At 36.3% G+C, this 17,625-nt stretch overlaps 1 long non-coding RNA gene across 1 annotated transcript in view; it reads left to right on the top strand.

Moving 5' to 3' along the window:
• The window catches only part of LOC116640704, a 127,118-nt gene that overhangs the window by 83,714 nt on the left and 25,779 nt on the right, over positions 1 to 17,625 (top strand). Inside the window, exons 9-10 of the long non-coding RNA XR_004301045.1 lie at positions 7,386 to 7,537; positions 17,180 to 17,300. This is a non-coding gene — a long non-coding RNA (uncharacterized LOC116640704). The remainder of the gene's footprint in view (positions 1 to 7,385; positions 7,538 to 17,179; positions 17,301 to 17,625) is intronic.

The raw sequence follows: 17,625 nt of genomic DNA, 5'->3' as shown, positions 1-17,625 counted from the left end.
GACCCTTTAAGTATGCTATAGTGTCCCTCTTCATCTCTTATTACATTCTCTGGTTTAAAATCTAATTTGTCTGTTATAAGGATTGCTACTCCAGCTTTCTTTTGATGTCCATTAGCATGATAAATTGTTATCCATCCCCTCACTTTCTATTTGGAGGTGTCTTTGGGTCTATAATGAGTCTCTTACAGACAGCAAATTGATGCGTCTTGCTTTTTTATCCAGTCTGATACTCTGTGTCTTTTGATTGGGGCATTTAGCCCATTTACGTTCAGAGTAACTATTGAAAGATATGAATTTAGTCTCATTGTATTACCTGTAAAGTCGCTATTTCTGTATATTGTCTCTGTTCCTTTCTGATCTATGTTACTTTTGGGCTCTCTTCATTTAAAGGATCACCTTTAATATTTCTTGCAGCGCTGTTTAGTGATCACAAGTTATTTTATTTCTATTTGTCCTGGAAGCTCTTCATCACTCCTTCTATTTTGAATGACATCCTAGCTGGATAAAGTATTCTTGGCTGTATATTTTTCTCATTTCACACCATGAATATATCATGCCAGTCCTTTCAGGCCTGCCAGGTCTCTGTGGCTAGATCTGCTGCCAGTCTACTCTTTCTACCCTTGTAGGTCACAGGCCTCTTGTCCCAAGCTGCTTTCTGGATTTTCTCTTTGTCTCTGATATTTGCAAGCTTCACTATTATATGTCAAGGTGTTGACCTATTTTTATTGATTTTGAAGGGGGTTCTCTATGCCTCCTGGACTTGAATGCCTGTTTCCTTCCCCAGATTAGAGAAGTTCTCTGCTATAATTTGCTCCAATATACCTTCTGCCTTTCTCTCTCTCTCTTTCCTCTTCTTCTGGGATCCCAATTATTCTAATATTGTTTCGCTTTATGTTATCACTTATATTTTGAATTCTCCCCTTGTGATCCAGTAGTTGTTTACCTCTCTTTTTCTCAGCTTCTTTATTCTCTATGATTTCGTATTCTATATCACTAATTCTCTTTTCTGCCTCATTTATTCTAGCAGTTAGAGCCTCCATTTTTTATTGCATCTCATTAATAGCCTTTTTGATTTTGACTTGATTAAATTTTAGATCTTTTATTTCTCCAGTAAGGGATTCTCTAGTGTCTATGCTTTGTTCAAGCCCAGCTAGTATCTTTATAATCATTATTCTGAACTCTAGTTCTGACATTTTACTTATATTCATACTGATTAGGTCCCTGGTAGTAAGTACTGCCTCTTGTTCTCTTTTTTTGAGGTAAGTTTTTCAGTCTTGTCATTCTGTCCAGAGAAGAATAGATGAATGAAAGAACAAAATACTAACACAGCAACAATGACCCCAGAGAAATATACACCTAACAAATCAGAGAGACCCAAAACCAAAATAAATAAATAAATAAAAATTTAAATTAAAAAAAAATAAAAAACAAAACAACAACAAAAAAAAAACAAAAAGAGAGAAAATATAATCAGACAAGTGAATAGAACAGAGCAATACACTGGACCCTGTGTGTATTTTGGTCTGTTTTTTAAAAAACTAGATCCCAGAGGCGCCTGGGTGTCTCAGTCGTTAAGTGTCTGCCTTCGGCTCAGGTCATGATCCCAGGGGACTGGGATCAAGCCCCGCATCGGGCTCCCTGCTCCATGGGAAGCCTGCTTCTCCCTCTCCTACTCCCCCTGCTTGTGTTCCCTCTCTTGCTGTGTCTCTATCAAATAAATAAATAAAATCTTAAAAAAAAAAAAACTAGATCCCAAAATTGTAAGTAAAGAAAAACATATATATATACAAAAATAAAATTAAATACAATGAAAGGTTAGAATGTAACTGTAAAAATAAAAATTAAAAGACAAAAAATATATATATATAAACAGAGCAATACACTATATCCAAGGTATATTATGGTCTGTTTGTTAGAAGAAACTACATCCCAAAATTGTAAAGAAAAACTTATATATATATACAAAAATAAAATTAGATACATTGAAAGGATAGAATGTAACTGCAAAGATGAAAATTAAAAAGACTATAATCAGGTTAAAACCACTAGATTTTGCGTGTATTTTGGTCTGTTTGTTAGAAGAAACTGAATGCCAAAATTGTAAAGAAAGAAAAACATATATATATATACAAAAATAAAATTAAATACAATGAAAGGATAGAATGTAACTGTAAAAATGAAAATTAAAATGACTTAAAGAAAGAGTTGATAAAATAAGAAATTGGCTGAAAAGGAAAGAGAAAAAAATTAAAATTGAATGACTAAAGAATCATGAGAAAAAAAAAAAAACTTGAATTCTATATACTATCTTCCCCTAGGGCTGGAGTTTTGCAGTTCTGTGTGATTGATAAACTTGGTCTTAGCCTGATGTTCTTGCTGATCTTCTGGGGGAGGGGCTGCACTGATTCTCAGGTGTGTTTGCCCCCAGCAGAATTACACTGCACTTGCCAGGGGCCAGGCTAAGTAAACGGCTCCAGATTGCTCTCTGTGGCTTTTGTTCCCTGAAGGCTTTCCACGCCACTTTAGAGGATGAGCCTGAAAATGGCGGCCTCCCATATCCAGTCCTAGAGCTGAAAACTCAGGGCCCCACTCCTCAGTGCTCCCTCAGGGGAAAGCAGTCAATCACTCCTGTCTCCCCAGTTTCCATCCACACTCTGTGCTCACCTAACCTGTGACCCAGCATTTCTATCTCGGCACATGACCCTGCTTAGAGTCTCCAAACCCTGCAGACTCCTGCAGCATGCACCTGCGCCACTCCTCTCCGGGGAGGAAGGGGAGTCTTGCTGAGGTTCTGCCGCTTGCTGGGCCCCTGCTCAGAGAGCCATCCCCCGACCATGCCAGGGTTCATGGTTTATGTCAACAACGATCTGAGAGCCCACTGCTGGGCTTGCTGATTGCAGCAGCATCCTCTCCGATGCCTGGGGACTCTGCTACACTCAGGCACCCCCCGTTCTTCCTGCGACCCCAGGGATCCTGAGACCACACTGTCCCACCTAGGTTTCTACCCAGTTCACCACCTGAGCGCCTTTCAGGCAGGGACATCCCTCACGGGAGCAGACTTCTAAAAGTTCCGATTTTGTGCTCCGGTGCTATACCACTCTCTGGTAGCCAGCTTACAAAGGCTCTGTCCCCCCAGTGGTTTATCTTCCAATATATCACCTGGGATTCACTTCTCCACACTTCCCACCTTGTAGAAAGTGGTCACTTTTCTATTTGTAGAATTGCAGCAATTTTCTTAGGTCTCTGGTTGAGTTCTCAGCTGCTCAGAATGATTTGATAGCTATCTAGCTGGATTACTGGGAGCAGACAAAACTAAGGTCTCTGCCATCTTGGACTCTTCTCTATAATAATGTGTTTGTTTGTTTAAACCACTGTAAACCTAAATTTTTATCAACAAAGGACTGATCAAATAAATGCTGGAACATCCCTAGAGTCCTATGCAGCCAGGCAGAACATTGAGGCAACTCTGTGTGTACTTTAATGGGACAATTGCTAAGAGATATTGTTATGTAAAAAACCAAGATGCCAAATAATCATATATACATAGATGTGTATGAGTGCACATTGGTTATTTCTGGTAAAGAGAATAAGAAATTGGAAGCATTTCGTAGAAAGATGTACCTCTGGATGAGCATAGGACTGGGGTTTGGGGCAGGAGGCAGATTTATTTTTGTTTTAAAAAATAAACAAGTTGCTTATTTAATTGGCATATAGTTGTTGATAATAATTTCTAATAATTGTTTCTATTTCCTTGCTGTTAGTCCTGATCTCTCCCCTTTCATTCATAATTTTATTAATTTGGGTCCTTTCTCTTTTCTTTTGGATAAGTCTGGCCAGTGGTTTATCGATCTTATTAATTCTTTCAAAGAACCAGCTTCTAGTTTCATTGACCTGATCTACTGTGTTTCTGGTTTCTAATTCATTGATCTATGCTCTAGTCTTAATTATGTCTCTTCTAATGCATGGCTTAGACATCATTTGTTGTTGTTGTTGTTGTTGTTTTTGGTTCTTTAAGGTGTAAAGTTAGTTGGTGAATTCGGGATTTTTCTGTTTCTTTGAGTGAGGCTTGGATGGCTGTATTTCCCCCTTAGGACCGCCTTTGCAATATCCCATAGGTTTTGGCCTGATGTGTTTTCAATCTCATTGGTTTCCATGAATTGTTTAAGTTCTTCTTTGATTTCCTGGTTGACCCAAACATTCTTGAGCAGAGGGGTCTTTAGCTTCCAAGTGTTTGAATTTCTTCCAAATTTTTTCTTGTGATTGAGTTCCAGTTTTAAAGCCTTATGGTCTGAGAAAATGCAGGGAATAATCTCAATCTTTTGGTATTGGTTGAGATCTGATTTGTGACCCAGTATGTGATCTATTCTGGAGAAAGTTTTCCAGTTATCATATAGTTTCACTTATTTGTGGAACATAAGGAATAGCATGGAGGACATTAGGAGAAGGAAGGGAAAAATGAAGGGGAGGAAATCAGAGGGGGAGATGAACCATGAGAGACTATGGACTCCGAGAAACAAACTGAGGGCTTTAGAGGGGAAGGGGGTGGGGGGGATGGGTTAAACCAGTGATGGGTATTAAGGAGGGCACACACATCATGGAGCATTGGGTGTTATATGAAAACAATGAATCATGGAACACTACATCAAAAACTAATGATGTACTGTATGGTGACTAACATAACATAATAAAATAAAATTGAGGGGTGCCTGGGTGGCTCAGTTGGTTGGGCATCTGCCTTTGGCTCAGGTCATGATCCCAGGATCTTGGGGTGGAGCCCCACATCGGGCTTCCTCCTCGGCGGGGAGCCTGCTTCTCCCTCTCCCTCTGCTGCTCCCCCTTCTTGTGCTCTCTTGCTCTCTCTGTCAAATAAATAAATAAATCTTTTAAAAAATTAAAATTTAAATTTAAAAAAATTTAAAAAAATAAACAAGTTATTTTTTAAACAAAAAATAACTTTCTTGTTTAATTGTGGGCTTATACTTATACTACCTTTTTCATTTTTAAAGTAAATAAATGCAAAATTAAGTGCAGAATTTCAGAGAGAGAAAGGCTGATAAGTTCTCTCAACATTTGTTCAGAGATCAAATGTTTCAAAGGCATATATTTATCAGTCTTACCTACACAATCTCAAAAGTAGGTGTTATTATTCCCATTTGAAGGAAAAGGAACTTAGATGGAGAATGAACTAAATTGTTCGAGTGCATACAGCTAGTGAATAGTAGAGCCAGGACTTGAATTCAAGACAGTTTGATTTCTCAGCCCTTATTTTTCACTCTAAATCATTTTCCTTTCAAAATCCAAAATGGAATAATTAAACTATTTTAGTAACTTTACAAAAATGAAGTAAATTTGATCAACAAAGGATTTCAATTTAAATTTTCTTTTTAATTACAAAATCAGCTTGCTTCAAGCAAAGACTTAATAGGAATACAAATTCAGCCACAGAAAAAATTTTCTCTTTAAGTACTAGTAAAATTACAAATAATTTCTAAGAAAATATGTCATAAATTGACCAGAAAGTCAATTGGGAAATTAATGGAATGATTGCAAAAATATATATATAAATCTATTTTCCCAAAAGAAATAGGAAAATTATTAACCACATAAAGGAATCATTTCCCTGAAAACCCAAGTATTATGTTTCACTTAGAAACTGTTTATAAAGTCAAGTAATAAAACCAAAGAGATACAGAAAGACCTAACTAGTGATGCACCGCAGACATTCGTACTGGCTCATGAGAGCCAATTATTAAGTTGATTGTTAAAGGCAGCCATTAATTAACAAGTTATATAAACCTGTAAGTAATTAAATTATATTAAAAACAAAGGTAAAATACACTCAGAACTCATCACGTCCTAATTAATATAATATTACCTATGTTCTTGAGGTTATTTACATCTAATAAATCGGTACGATAGAAATATATATAATGGTGCACTGCCGTGACTCTCTTCCCAACTCCCTGTTTGTTGACATCACACTGGTAGTTTGAAATCAGCCTTGGAGGGAGTATTACACTGTAGAATCAGCAAATGCTAAACATGGGGCTTTTACCTTTCATAAAGCCAATTTTTAAAAAATTATGAGCCCACAGTAATGGACTCAGTCCTCATTATTATCACAAATGTATAAAATTTGCAATTTATAGGGTTTTAGGAGGAAAAAGGACTTTTGCAAAAAAGATGACCATTAAAACATTTAATGAAAATTGGCCATTCATTCACATGGTTGATCCTAGAAACAATATTTCCAACTATCATTTATGAAATGTACACATCTAGGTTCTTAAAATATTTATTTCCTTTTTTCAGTAGGAATTTCAGTTCTAGATTCATAATGTCTTCTTTAGAAATTGCATATGGGGTCCACAGAATAGATGGATTTATTCTGTGTTATCCATGTTTATAGATTTTTAAAAAGTTAATGGTTTTCTATTCATAATAAAGGCATTTTTTCATATTTTCTAGAACACAATGATAGACAAAAATGCCAAAGATTAAAATAATTTGAAACCCATGAAACTTGTAATAATGGAAATCAATCTAAATGGAATTGAAATGAATAAATCTGCAAAGACGGTACTCTAAAAGATGCTGTAATGCATGACTATCACATTTGCAAGGAATGTGGGAAAGATTTCAAATGGGATGCTGGGTAAAGATTTGGGACCTTAAAATATCTTTAAAAGACAAAAAAAAAAATGTCTAAAACTTGCTAAAAAAAAAATCAGTACATCATAAGTATATAAGGTAAATGGTCTTATGGATACCCATCAGGTTTCAACATTATTTTTAGTTAGAATAAAAACAAAGTATAGTCAGTGGAAAGGCCTGGTTTCTCCCCCAAAGAACTAGCTTGCAATTCCCTGCCACTAAGTCATTTAAGAGGGAAGTGTATATTTCAAACCATTCTGACCTTTCACACACACACACAGAAAGAAAATTCTAGTTAAGGTATTCAGTTGTTCTCCAAGGACAATAATATGTACTGAGAAGCATAATTAGAAGATAATGGATTAAGCTGATAGTATCTAAGGACAACTACCTTATCACACACTTTCTAGAAGTTGTTCCACTGACTAGGGCTCAATGATCTCATTATTAAACAGAATTTTAACTTCTTTATTTATAAAACAACCTAAAGGAGCAGAGCTGAAGCTTCTTAATTGGAAAAAGCACTTGTTCACTATTACGGGCATACCAGCATAAACACAATTAACTTTGTCCTGTGTATGCAAAACCTGCCTCTACCATCTTGGCAGTCTAGGTAGCCAACCATATTATGTGATGCGCTGCAAGGAACCCAAAATAATCCCCTTGTTTTAAAAAACTGTTACATATACTTTCTCCTGTTATTCCTAAAACTCCCCCTGTTTAAATTACAGCATTGGATGAATCATTGTCTCCAGGGGAAAGTTTTGAGGACCAATGAAAGCAAAGCCTTAAATGCATATTTAAAGAAAGAAAAAAATAAAGGAAGCCTGAAAAAAAAGAATTAAGAATTCACCTTAAGAATCTGGAGAACATGGACAAAAAGGTAAACACAAAGAAAACAGCAAAGTTACAAATAGAACAACAAAAATTAATGGGAAGAAAAGATTGGAGAGACTCTGTCACCAAAGCATAAAAAGGCAAATGATAGACTGGAAAAATATTTGGAACTCATGTCACAATGGGCTTATTGGCAACCAGCAAAGTGCAAATTGAAACAGAAAGTCGAGTTACCATTTCACATCTTTCATATTGACAAAATTAAAAAGCTTGATAATAAGTTTTGGTGAGGATGTGGGATAATATGAAATTTCATGTAGCACAATTTAAGTTGTACAAGCGCAATGGAAAGCATTTGATGATCTCATAAAGTCAAAGGTGCCCTTCCCAGAACTTCAACAATCCTAACTCTAGTCAGGTTCCAGAGCATATTTCTTGCAAATAATAATCATTGTATAACTGATTAAAAGAACAACAGATTTAGAAATAACTGAAATGTCTATCAATTTGAGGATTGACAAAAATAATGTTTTATACTTTTACAGTGAATCCTACAGAGCTGTTAAAATGAATTCACTAGAGCTATCAATATAAATATGTATCAATGTAAATCTCAAAAAAACATAACCTTAAGCAAAGAAAAATATGGAATGACATTTACAATAGGATGTTATTTCCATAAAGTATAAAAGTGTACAGATAATGTGTCGAATGCTTAACATGATTAAATAGTAGAAGTATAAAATAATGAATAGAAAGGATACAAATCTTCAGGATAGTGATTACTTGTGGGAGGCAAGGAAGGAAATGAGTTTGTAAGAGTCCACAGGACCTTCTACTACAAAGGTAACATTATTTTTTTTTTAAGTTAATGTAGCCAATTGGTAGATTTAACTATCTGGTGGTGGTACAAGGCACTTGTTTTATTTTCTCTAGACATTTTGTGAGCTTTAAATAGATCATAATTTTAAAAATTAACAAAATAATAAAATGCACTCTGTAGAGTTCTTTTTTTTAACATATAATGTATTATTTGTTTCAGGGGTACAGGTCTGTGATTCATCAGTCTTACACAATTCACAGCACTCACCAGAGCACAAACCCTCCCCAGTGTCCATTCTAAAGTTATTGTAATTGGAAATCTCTTGTTGCTACTTTGAAGAAAATGAGAGAATTTTACCTAATTTTGTCATGAATTTCTACATATTGTTAAATTCCTATTTTTTTTTAAAGATTTATTTATTTATTTATTTGAGAGAGAGAGTGAGCAGGGGGAGGGGCAGAGGGAGAGAATCTCAAGCAGACTCCCCACCAAGCAGAGAGCCCCACTTAGGACTCAGTCTCATAACCCTTGAGATTACAATCTGAGCTGAAACCAAGAGTCAGACTCTTAACCGACTGAGCCACCCAGAGGCCCCTGTTAAATTCCTATTTTTAAAACAAAATGTTTGATGTTATAACAGATCCCACTTTTGTCTTTAAAATTTTTTTTTTAAAAAACAAGGGCACACTTGAAAACACACATACATACCCATACAGCCTCACATCTAAATAAAAAACAGACACACATACAAACACACATAGGCATGCACACATGCTCATTCATACACATATTCATTCACATACACACACATACTTCTAATTTCCCATATTGATGTGTTGTTACTTTACAAGATTTTAATAAAATTGAATATTATTTTTATACTTATCTGAGTTTCCTCATATTTAGCTGAAAATCACATTGTAAGATAGAAGTACCATGAGGTCTGTGTCTGGCATTGCTGGATTATGTAGTCACAGCTAAAACACCTTTGGCTTCTTTCACAATTCTACATATGTTTGTGTACTTTGTATTGAATCTAGAATCTCTTAGATCTGAAAGTTTTGGAGGTCATCTGAGTGGCCACTTTTTCTGATAAGTGCTTTCTCTTCTAATCAATTTATTTGCTTTTAACCATTTCTATAATCTACACTTACTACTCATTTTTAGCATTGACATACAGTTCCTTTTTAGAGTGGAAGTAAACTTCCCCCAATGATTTATGACTTAGAAATTTTCATATGCTGCATTGGGAATCAGTTTTAATAACAATCTTCATGACACTGTTCCATTTATATTTCATATAAAATATGGCAATAGTTCAATGTCTGTATGTAAACACAATTTGAAACTTAGCAGAAAACTAAAGTATTGGAAAATGAGCTTTACTCCTTTTTTAAAATGGCCATCTAATAAGATCCATTTGTTGAACTTATATTGTTTCTAGTGATTAAGTTAAGTTTTAGTGTTGCCTGAAGTGTTTCTCTTGTGGCAAATGATTGAGAAAATAATTATAATGGTCTATGTCTTTGACAGAGTCTATAAACACTTGGATGGCAGCACATGATTAAATTTATGTTTAGATTGTAGAAATCGTTGCTGCTTAAGAAGAGAACAAGCATATTGATCTTAAAGAGTGAAATAAGGCAAGATGAAAGAATAATTAAATCTGGCAGTATTGGTGTTCCCATCCATAACACTACAATTATACAAATTACATCTTACCTCACCTTGCCCCTCCTTCCTCTCCTCTTTTGGTTTAAATTCAAGACCCCCTGAGCAGATGCCATGAAAAGGATTTTGTTTTCTTTTGCCTTGCTAAAGCCTGTTTTCAATAGAGAAAGGCTCTGGACTGGTTCCTGAATAAGGTTATCTTATAATCCCTGTTTGGGATGGAAATGTGTACAGTGCTTAAGCCTATTTCAGTCTTTAAGCATAGATCCTCTTTGGCCCTAAAACCCTATGAGTAATCTAGGTGTTTGGGAAGGTAATAATGAACTCATTTGGGCCAGAAGGGAATAATTTAATGCCAAGGTAGTTATTGAGCTACTATAAGGTAGGGGGGAAACAAATGGAGCTATGATCCTTCAAGATGGAAAAACTAAATCCTTATGGGTCCAAGCCAAGTCTTGTTTGAGATGAAAAACTCAGCATCCCTTTTCAGCAACCTAGGAGTGACTTAGAATGAATGTAGAAGAGTTCTGAGAGCTCAGTACTTTCTTTCATAGAATTCATTTTAATTGGAAAAATAACTAAATTTAGACAGAATCACTATTCCTCCTAGAGCCTGTGTATTTGAATCCTTCTGTTTGAATACCAGGATTTCACCTGCAAGACTGTACCTGGTAAAATCTCTTGCTCTGATCATGGCTTACCCCCTTATATTTGCTGACATGTTGCATTCTCATTTTCCTTCTACCTTCCATATCATGGCAATCCAGCTGAATGTCCGTCTACTCCTACATATAAGTCAATACACCAAGCTGTGATACATGTATTATGCTGTTAATACTAACAATAGCCAGTAAGGCTTCATGTTTGCTCAAATCTCATAGCTTGGTGACATTTTCCCTTTCCTCACTCTTCTCTTGCATCTGGTCTCCTCCATAAACGAGTGTTTCTCAAAATGAAATATAATCCCTCAACATTTTACATGAAAACTAATCCATAGTAAAGCAAGTTTGGGAAATATTGCATAGTCTAGCCCTGTACTATCAAATGTGGTAGCCACTTATTATACAAGTCTGTTGAGCTCTTGAAATGTGGCTAGTCTACATTGTGATGTGCTACAAGTTGAAAATACACACTGGATTTCAACACATATTATGGGGGGAAAACAATGTAAAATAGCTCATTAATAATTTTATATTGGTTGTATGTTAAAATGATATCATTTTGGATATGTTGGATTAAGAAAATATATGATTAAAATTAATTTTACCTCTTTCATTTTAATGTGACTTCTGGAAAGTTAAAAAATACTTATGTGGCTCACATTATATTTCTATTGGCTAGCACTGCTCTACCCCCTCTTAGAAATCTACAATTTATAAGTACATAGTAAAATTTCTGAGAGGTCTTTAGTAGGGAATCCTGTTTAATACCTTTCAACAGGCACATGAGGAAATGTTCAACATCACTAATCATCAAAATCAAATCAAAACCACAATGAGATAGCATCTCACACCTGTTAGAATGGCTATTATCAAAAAGACAAGAGATATATGTTGGCAAGGTGGTGGAGAAAAGGAAACCCTTGTACACATTGGTGTGAATGTAAATTGGTACAGCCATTATAGGAAACATTATGGAGGTTCCTCAAAAAATTAAAAAATAAAACTACCATGGGCTCCAGCAACCCTACTTCTGGGTATGTAGCTGAAAGAAATGAAATCACTATCTCAAAGAGATATGTGCAGCCCCCATATTCATTGCAGCATTATTCACAGTAGCCAAGACATGGAAACAACCTAAGTGTCCATTGACAGGTGAATGAATAAAAAAGTTATTTATATAAGGGAATATTTTTCAGTCATAAAGAAGGAGATCTTGCCATTTGTGACAACATGGATGGACCTTGAGTGCTAAGTGAAGTAAGTCAGACAAAGAAAGAGAAATACTGGACAATCTCACTTATAGGTGAAATCTAAAGAAGGTGAACTCACAGAAACAGTATATTGGTAGTTGTCAGGGGCTGAGGGGTGGGAGAAATGGGAAGGTGTTGGTCAAAGGGTACAAAATTCCAGTTATAAGATGAATAGGTTCTGGGGATTTAATTTACAGCATGGTAACTAGAGGTAGCAATACTGTATTGTATACTTGAAAATTGCCAAGAGAGTAGATCCTAAATGCTCTCAACACACACACACACACACACACACACACACACACAAAGGTAATTATGTGAGGTGCTGGATGTGTTAACTAACCTTATTGTGGTAATCATTTCACAATATAAATATGTATCAAATTATCACATTATACACCTTAAGTTTATACAATATTATATGTCAATTATATCTCAACAAAGCAGAATAAAATCCTTTATTTCTTGAACCTCTTTGACTGTGGAGCCCATTTTCACATAAGAACTATTTATGATCTCCAAAAACTAGTAGTTTTCAAAACCCACTTTAGAAAGTGTAGCATGAGGTACAAGGTATGAGAAACTTTGATCCTTTTTTTTATGTATAGCATTCTTCTTGATTCTTAGTAAGAAACATAAAGTATAGATTAGATAGGACAAATGTCTGTTTCATCCAGATACCACAAATAACCCTGGTATCCCTGACATTAATATAAATTTATTACTTGCATTTCCAGTGATTTTTTTTTAATTTTTTTATTGTTATGTTAATCCCCATACATTACATCATTAGTTTTAGATATAGTGTTCCATGATTCATTGTTTGTGCATAACACCCAGTGCTCCATGCAGAACGTGCCCTCCTCAATACCCATCACCAGGCTAACCCATCCTCCCACCCCCCCTCCCCTCTAGAACCCTTAGTTTGTTTTTCAGAGTCCATCGTCTCTCATGGTTCTTCTCCCCCTCCGATTTCCCCCCCTTCATTCTTCCCCTCCTGCTACATTCTTCTTCTTCTTTTTTTCTTTCTTAACATATATTGCATTATTTGTTTCAGAGGTACAGATCTGAGATTCAACAGTCTTGCACAATTCACAGCGCTTACCAGAACACATACCCTCCCCAGTGTCCATCACCCAGTCACCCCATCCCCCCCCCCCCCCCCCCCCACTCCACCAAGCCTCAGTTTGTTTCCTGAGATTAAGAATTCCTCATATCAGTGAGGTCATATGATACATGTCTTTCTCTGTTTGACTTATTTCGCTCAGCATAATACCCTCCAGTTCCATCCACGTCATTGCAAATGGCAAGATCTCATTCCTTTTGATGGCTGCATAATATTCCATTGTATATATATACCACATCTTCTTTATCCATTCATCTGTTGATGGACATCTTGGCTCTTTCCACAGTTTGGCTATTGTGGACATTGCTGCTATAAACATCGGGGTGCACGTACCCTTTCGGGTCCCTACTTTTGTATCTTTGGGGTAAATACCCAGGAGTGCAATTGCTGGATCATATGGTAGCTCTATTTTCAACTTTTTGAGGAACCTCCATACTGTTTTCCAGAGTGGCTGCACCAGCTTGCATTCCCACCAACAGTGTAGGAGGGTTCCCCTTTCTCCGCATCCCCACCAACATCTGTCATTTCCTGACTTGTTAATTTTAGCCTCCAGTGATTATTTTTGTCAATAAAGCTAAGTGGAATTCAAATTCCTTAATTTTCAAATGTTGTTCTCTGCCATGAACATTAACCTTCATTCAGGATTTGGCAGTGTTAAATATATACATAAATGTAATGATTTGATATCATTAGAGAATAGATTTCCTATTATCTCCATAATCATGAACAAAACTTAAAACTTGGTCTGTAGCCATCTTGAATCATGGGAAAGAAGTTAGAGAGTCAAGATCACAGTACAGAGGACTACAGAGAGAACCAAAACAAGCCCACCATCCTATTATGCTTATCTAAAGTCTCTGATATTTAGAGGGTATCACACAAATATTTCAAGTAATAGTGATGAAAAATAGCTAATTCTAGAGCATTTTTTCATAACCCAGCACTTCACTGAGCACTTTATTGCTCTCACTTCACTTAATTCTCCTTGCAATAACTTCATTAGTTAGAGACGTATTCTCTCTATTTTACACACAAGGAAATTGGAGTTTAGAAAGTTTAAGTAACTTTCTCAGGGTTTCATAGCCAGTAACTTATGGAGCTCTGAACCCAGAACCTACATTATTAACCACTACGACATATTGTAAGGTGGTATGTGCATGCATAAACCTCCTTCCACAGAATATCCCCAATAACTGAAAGAGGACGAGGAGGAAAGAGTTCTTGCAATTTCTTTTTCTCCTTTGTGAAATTTGTGCAATATTGCCACAAATCTCTCTCCATGCAGCAAGTAGGAGAAGATAAAAATATTTATTTGTTACCCTGGGATATTTTTCTGGAGCTTCTCTTACTAATACTAAATAATATATATCTTCACAGTTTACATTTTCCCCAGATAGACCAGAGTTCCTGAAAATTAGATGAGGTACAAGGTTGATTTCAAAACTTGTAGTACTATGAATATGCCTTGCACTCTCTTACCTTACTGCTTTGGTAAATGCTGATCCCTTGGCTGAGAATGCCATTGCGGTTTTTTGTTTGTTTGTTTGTTTGTTTTTGTTCCTTTATTCAGGCTCATTCCTCAAATCCCATCCCAGATGTCACTGTCTTCAGGGATACTCACTTGAATCATCCTCCATCCCAGGCTGGCTTAAATGAGTCACCATCACCACCATGGGCATCCTTAATCCAATATGTTTTGTTCTATTGCAAAGCCTATCATACTTTTCTGAAATGCAATAGTTAGGTTTAGTAGTGGTCATTTGCCACCTGTATCTAAGCTCTCTTTCAATATTTAGGAAGTGCTTCACTTTATAATACTTGGTGGAAATTAGAATTCTTTTCTGTCATGTAGTAGATCAGCTGTGCTCATAATACCTTTGGAAGATTTGGGTGTGCCTAGAGCAAGTTTCCCTGAAAACAGAATTTGAGGAAAGGCCCTCAGGATTTGAGGATGAAACCACACCTATTTGGGAAAGGTAGTAGCTCTTTTTTAGAGTTAGTTATTACTCTTGTAACTACACACCTGATCATGGATTAATTGGTGACAGTATGATCTGAACAATTCATTGTAAACTGGGTTTTATATAATACACTATCCATAAAATCAGGCAGGCCTTCAATCACACCATCATCAGGTGGCAGTGGTACCTAGAAGTTCTGGCTTAAGCAAGTCCTGAAAACACAATTATTTTATACGAGCATGAAGTTTTCATTTCAGTTCAGCTAATCTTGCCACATAGTCAAACCTCCTTGAACCCCTACCTATAGATCAGTTCCTAGACTAGTTGACTGAGAAAGAAAACATTCCATCCAGATTTATACATGGTGTCACAGGTTAGGTTCTCCAGAAATAGAGGGAGATGGAGTTTGAAATGGAGAACAATTTATTTGGAATCAACACCTGAGAAAGGAACGGAAGAAAAGCAGCATTGATCAGAGGAAGAAGTTGAATGTTGTTGTTGGACCAACAAAACTTGGTCAACCCTATGGAGGACTCTAGAGCATATTCATCAGCATTGTCCTGCAGGTCCCAAATGGCCAGGCCCTTATACTTCCACCTCAATCAGTCATTGGGTATGTGGTGCCTTGGGAAAGTTACGCCCTTGGGCAAGGTGGCTTTTGCAACTGAAGCAAACCCTGTAGGAGCTGACAGCTGGAGCCTGTCGGATGACAAATGAGGTAACTAATCCTTCCTTAAAGGATTAAAAAATCCTCCAGGTGAGGCAGAATTTTAAGTTGTGTATCTGATTGTTACTTTTCCTCGAAAGAAATATGACCTGAGAGAAGGCTCTTTATTCTGAGATAACAAAATTGGAATATTGGTGTCAAGGAGTTTTGATGATGCATGGATAAGCCTCTTGGAATAGGCTCAAAACAGGAGAACCTTGTTTTTAGGGTGAACATTTATCAAAAGTCCTCCTTAGTAAGGAAGGTTTTCAGTAATGAAGTGGACAAGATGACTCTCTTTGTCCATGAATGTTGGTACCATAGTCACTCCAACCCCTGTTCAATAGGCTCAAAAACAAAGTAGCCTTGGTGTCAAGGATGAAGGTTTTGTAGGAACTCACCATTGCAGACCACACCTCTCCAAGGCTGACCTGTTTACATCCATTGATGAGTGATCAGTCAATTAGCAGCAGGAACCAACATTGAGTGACACTGCCTCCCAATATGGGATAATACCTCAGGAGAACCAGCCATCCAGTTGAATTTCAATAACACTGGATCTTTTTGGATCCAGTGTTATTGAAGATTTTTATATGGTGGATATTTTTTGGATATTTGGATATTGGATATTTTTATATGGTGATGGTTTTGCATTTTCTGCTCACCGTGGTTATATCAGCATCACTATCTGAGGAATCACAGAATGCCTTATTAAACATTGCAGTGCACAATGAACATGTTTCTAACTAGAAAATACTCACTTTATAGGAAAAGAGGTAAAGACAATGGACTTAGAACCACATTATTTAAAAGCTTTGGACATGTAAAATGCTGGGATGATGGGATGGCCTATTAAAGACTCAGGCACTGAACCAACAGCAAATTCTCTGAACTATTGCCCAAGATAGAATGCTAATTTTCCCATCACCCAAACAAACATATGGGTCTTGGAACCGAAGGTTGGAAGAGGGAGAGTCTCTTGTTAGTATTAAACCTAGTGTCTAATGATCCACTTGAAAATGTTTGCTTCTCTTGCCCTGTGACATTGGTTTAGAGTTCCCAATCTCTAATGAAGGGATGTTTCCATCAGCACATGGAGCACTTATCTTGGTTTGCTGCTGTAAAAGGGGAAAGGAGGGAGAATGGATAGGACCTATAGAATGTCCCATAATTCTCTTCCCAGTGGTAAAATTTAATGGAAGATAATAGCAGATCTGTACAGGAGTATCATAAAGCACCCAGATCCTTCAGTGATAGCAGTTTGGTCAGAAAACCCTGACCAAGAGAGGTGGTGGCTGAAAGCAAAAGGCACACAGAATTGTTAATAAAAGAGGGAAATCATGATCAATTATTGCCTCTAAACCAGCTTCAGAGATAAAAACTATGGCTCTTACCCATACTTCTTTTTTTGTTCTGTGTTTTATGCAATTATAAATTTTAATGTATTTTCTTCTTATTTTTATCTCCCTTTCCCCACTATCTTGTATAGCTGAGCTAGGTTGTGGTGAACCTTCCAATCTGGCCCATACATTACAGTGGGCCTTGTGACAGAACTAAAGGAATTTTTACCAGCACGAAAAATTGTGAGTTTTTCTCCTCTTGGGAAGGAGGTAAGAGTGCTTATGGTAGTATAAGAGATTTTTGCCTCATGTTAATAAAAGCACTTTTTTTTTTTTTTAAAGTTTAAGTGTTTCTACTATAACTTGTCTACGTGTTCCTGGAAACCTCATGTCCTAGAAAATCATTTACAAATAATTACACGGCTTATCAGAAAAAGTAGATTGAGACAAACACTCAAAACCCATGCAATTTTGTAACCAGAGCAATAACAAGTACAAAAACTATTCTGGCCCAGTTTTTTAGGATGTTAAAACTCCTACTAAATACTACAGAATATCTTGAACTTTGTTTTTTAAGTGGGTTGTATATTTTAAA

Source organism: Phoca vitulina, unplaced genomic scaffold (genome assembly GCF_004348235.1).
Source record: "Phoca vitulina isolate PV1807 unplaced genomic scaffold, GSC_HSeal_1.0 scaffold20, whole genome shotgun sequence".
Taxonomy (NCBI): Eukaryota; Metazoa; Chordata; class Mammalia; order Carnivora; family Phocidae; genus Phoca; species Phoca vitulina.
This window is presented reverse-complemented; position numbering and strand designations above follow the sequence as displayed.